The sequence below is a fragment of the Protopterus annectens genome, chromosome 1.part0, assembly GCF_019279795.1.
Source record: "Protopterus annectens isolate FY-2018-M chromosome 1.part0, PAN1.0, whole genome shotgun sequence".
Classification (NCBI taxonomy): Eukaryota; Metazoa; Chordata; order Ceratodontiformes; family Protopteridae; genus Protopterus; species Protopterus annectens.
In genome coordinates, this window is record NC_056725.1 from 1,985,122,967 (window position 1) to 1,985,127,966 (window position 5,000).

At 37.5% G+C, this 5,000-nt stretch overlaps 1 protein-coding gene across 2 annotated transcripts in view; it reads right to left on the reverse strand.

Annotated features, from left to right (window-relative positions):
- The window catches only part of CMPK2 (cytidine/uridine monophosphate kinase 2), a 391,806-nt gene that overhangs the window by 269,246 nt on the left and 117,560 nt on the right, over positions 1-5,000 (reverse strand). The window lies entirely within an intron of this gene.

Here is a 5,000-nt window from a genome sequence, read left to right on the forward strand (position 1 = left end):
AGTTCTACAGCAATGGTATCCTCTGTGAATTATACCTGTCTCGCCAAACTGTTCTGTTGATGTTGAAGAAGAGGTTTAGATGCCTGGACTAGTATATCTGATGCAATCTGACTTGTTGATATGCAGTAAATCCATCAGTAATGGATCAGAGGATGCCTTATATGCCAGACACAGGTCACCTCTTAGCAGTCTGTAGCATACTAAGTATAGCAGCAGGGCTTAGAGTTGGTCCATGTAGGACATGTTGTTTAGACCTTGTATCCTTATAGTAAGGTATCTCTGTGGGTATACCAGTTGTTGCATGTGTCTGCATAGATACATGCCAAATGGGGCATTGCATTCAATGATTAGCCTGGTGAGGGCTGAGTAAAGAGGGACAATGACATCTCTAGATCTAGATACGATCCATTTATTTATAAGATGTGTAATGTAGAAGGGCTTTCTTAGAACAACAGACACATGTTGGTCAAAAGGTATGTCACTGTTCACATAAGTTCCCAAATCCTGAACAACTGGGTCAGCTCTTAGGCATGCTCTATCAATGTGGTAGGTCCACGGGGTAGATGACTTCCCAAAGGAATCATTTGCTCCCTTGCCGCAGAATGTGATAGCTGGCAAAGGGTAGCCATCAATTACGCAGCCAGTGGGGTGCTTCTGCGGTTCCATTTTTTCTCTTTTTTATGCCCTATGTTTACATATGCACACTCTTTTCTGCTAGAGTAGGTGGGATGAACAATTGGTGTCAGCACTGAAGTCCCTAACATCCACAGGGATTGCATATCAACCTCAGCAGGTACTTTCCCTGGTCTCCACTGGAAAAAACAAACTACATCCATATATTACCATGACATGTGATACCCCTTCCCCTGATACTGAGAGGAATGGGCCAAGCCCCTTTACCCTTAACCATCTCTGACTGGCTCCTCCAGTGCCAGGACCACTAACTGAACCCTGCTTGTGTGGGTCACAGTCAAGGCTTCACCCCTCTGTGTCACAGAGGCAGGCTATTTATACAAATATTGAAGAAAGGTGATCTGACTGATTTTGGAATTTATTACATAATTGCTCTGATCACAATCCTTTATATTATAATGTCATAAAAGTCAAGGGTCCCATGACTACCATTACAAATGTCAGACAGACCTTGACAAGGCATATTCTCTTCTGAAGTTCATTTAGGGTATGAGCAATAATTTAAGAATGGCACATACAACTGGATATCACTGTTTCTGTAAGGGAGACTATGCCCTTCATTCCTCTGATACTAGGAGACAATAACCACATACTCCAAGAATGTAGGAAAAAGACTAGCGTATCGCAAAGACTGTGTGTACTATGTGATTTTGCAACTTATTTTATTTTTATCATGGACTTTCCGCAAAATAAATAAAATTAAAGTTCAGTCATAATGTTTGATACTTCAGTAGAGAGTCGATTATCTGAATTAATTGGGACCTAGGGTAGTTTTGATAATCAAACTGTTTGGATAATCAAACATATAATTGAAGCGGATAAAAAAATTCTAAAATCTTGTTTTTTCTGCATGCAGGAATACACTTTTCAACTATTCAGCGATTCTAGTGGACAATAAAAAATATTTTTCACACACAAGCTGGCTACAAGCTCCAAAAAACATGTTCGAGGGAATATGCATAATGTTTACATATTCAAACTTTATGATTTTTCTTACCCAAAAACTTTAGAAGGCTGATTTGGATAACTGACATTTTGGATAATCGACGTTCAGATAATTGATTCTCTACTGTATTATATAAATCAATCAGATTTGCAGGCTACATTGTATCTGTCTAGTTTGTTTCTTTACAGTCTTGGAAATTATCATGTTTAGAAATGTTTTATTTTTACTGTATCAAGCTATGAAATTTACTGTAACTAAGAAAAAATCTGTACACCAAAAGTCTTTGAGTTAAATTGCAGTAATACACAGGACTTGTAAAATGTTGCACATGAACTGTTTTAACATTTTTTCTTCCAAGAAAAAGATGAATGTAAAAACACCTAAGTAACTCTCCAGCGATGCATTCATCAAAAACGAGAAACTGAAAAGGAGAACCTGAAAGACATACGTCTGACCAGTTCTCCCTTGGGTCAATTTCCACACAGGAAGAACTCTTGGGTTGACATATTTCATTTTAACTACCCACTGCCCATAGAACTCTAGTACCATTTATTTATATCAACTTTCACTGCAGATTTCAAAGTGGATCCTTACTGTAGATGAGGGAGCTAAATTGATAGGCTTATTGCATTGTTTTCCTTCAGTACTAACAGCTCTCACTCAGTTCACAAAGAGAGTCAGATCAGATGATGATAAACCATCTTTATAAATATGTTAGTAAAATTCTGAATTGCCAAATGATTCATATTTGAGTCCTTTTAAGCAGTGGCTGTTAAATAGAAATGAAAAAGAGTATAGTAAATGATGCACATTAGTTTTAAATCTGCGGCAGTGACACACTACATATCGGTTTCCACTGAATCTGGACAATGAGTAGTAAAAGATGCTTATTTATTTTTGAAGCCATAGGAGAAAATCACCTAATCTTAAGTAAATGAAGCCTTTTTGTGGTGCTAAAAAGCTGTTTTTGTCCTCTTTTAAGTACAATTATTCCAGTTTTAAAGAGAAGTTACCAGATGTACTTTCACCACAAACTGTCTGGGAAGGATAAAACTTCACTCCACCTTTTTTATGCAATCCTGATAAAATAACTGATGTACTACCAAAAGTAAATATTATGTGAGTCAAGACTGCCCCTGCAAATTCTGGGGAACTGCACAGCAAATACGATGCAGGCATGTTATAAAAATGTCATTGTTCTGTCAGTGGGCAAGACAATCCCTGTCTTCACTACCTACACATGCCGAGATCATGTTAGACAACTGCTGCAAGGCCAAGCAGCATATGCTATGTACCAGGATTTGTTTTGCAAATAACTGGCCATTGCACTGCCCCTGTTGCCACGTATATAAATCCAACAAATCATCAATGAAGGAAAAATGCAAATACTTAGCCATTAATGAGACCTGTGAAGAAAATAATAACAAAATTCAAACCACCATGCTGTAAAATACCAATTATTTATTAAGACACTCAACGTAAGTGCTTTTGGGTGACAGACCAACTTGGATGAATGGGGTTATTCCCATTAAACCCGCCCTCAAGTTGAGGAGGGCTCACTGTTGACTGTGGTTGGCTACTTTGTGCTTTAAATGTGATTCAGTTTATTTGTGAAGTGTCTGATGAAGGCTACTTCACCTGAAAGTGCTTACATTGAGTGTCTTAATAAATAATTGGTATTTTACAACATAGTGGTTCGAATTTTGTTATTATTTTCTTCACTTGTTCTGGTTACTGAATTTGAACCTTTAGTGTTCTAGGTCCTATTTTGACCTTTTGGACATTAATGAGACCTGTGCAGTGGAATGGGACCTGTGGGGTTCAGACTGCAGTGAAACTAACCTCTGTGCTACAATGTGCCATACTTTTTTACACATGAAACAAGGTGCCATGTGCTACACAAAACTTGTTTGCGAATCCTTAACAAATTCATTAACAAAATACTACCTACACCTGCAAAAAAAGTAGCACAGTATATTGCTGCAAAATGTAGTTAGCTCAGAAATTGTTAGCTTGCAATGGTTCTCTTCATGGCTACTTAATCTGATCACTTAATTTATCTCCAATTTTATGATTCTTCTGTTTATTTTTTCATACATTGACATTATCATGATTCAACTGAAGAAGTAATTCTTGTAAATGAAACTTACTTTTTCATATTACATTAGACCGTTTGCCTAGAGATGGATAAAGTGCGACTCTTTGAGCATCAATTGCCAAAGGCTTAAACACTGAGGATCAGATCACCAAATGTTGTTTTCCATAAGAAATCATTGTTGGTGAGATTTTTTAGTTTGCACCAGCATTGACACTCTTTTTAGGGTAAGATATCTACATTCTTTGAGTTGGTGCAACCATAGAGTTGGTATATGTAAGTTTGGTTGGTATAACATTGTGGGTTGAAGGGGGTTTGTCCCCTTGCAAAAACATTTATTTATTTGCTTTATGAATTTGGTTTCAGTGATTCTAATTGATGGGGTTTTGTGTTTGATGACCCAAAGTGGAAGCACATCAAATGTGTTACAGTGCTGTCAGTTAACTTGTGATACATAATGCACAGAACAGAAGACATGTTCTTAAATATGAACAGAATCAGCCCAAAGAAAAGTGACCAGCTAGCCAACCTTTTCTTATTTTAATGGGTAATATCAAACAGAGGAGCTAAAACTACCTTCTGTTACTAAGAACTGTGAGTGGGTCTCTGATCACAAACTGTTGTTATGTGCTCTCTAAATCAATGTCAATAAGTAGTTTTTGTCTGGCACATAGCACAGGGCGTTAAGGCAAAAATGCTGCTGAAGATTTGTATCTTGTTAGCCAATGTCTGATTCCCCTCACCATAATCTGTCTACTATGTGACTGAGCAATCAACCAGAGAGCGCTCCAAGGCTGAGTCTACAAATGTCCCTGTGGGTCAGTGCTCTGTCCCAGCTATTAAATGCAAGTAAATAAAATCCATTTCTCTAACACATAACAAACTGGCTATGACTACATACAAAAAACATAATGCAACATATTATGTATTAATTGTCATATTGTTGCAGTTACCACATGCACAATACACAAGGCGCTTCAGAAGTTAACGTACACCTGATAGTTTGTTATGCCCAAGGTACTAAGGTGCCACCCTCACTGTCACATGACATGCATTATGTCTTAAAAGATTTTGGATCAATGCTTGTGTCCAGTTAAACAACAGCAGTTAAATATTCCAAACTAATGCTCAGGTATAACAACTGTTTTTTCTCTCTCGCTCTCTCTCTCTCTCTCACACTTTTCTCGATGTGTGAATGCAATTATGGTCAACATGAAAACAGGATAGCTTGCACAATGTTTTCTGCTGTTTCACTACATGTTGTAG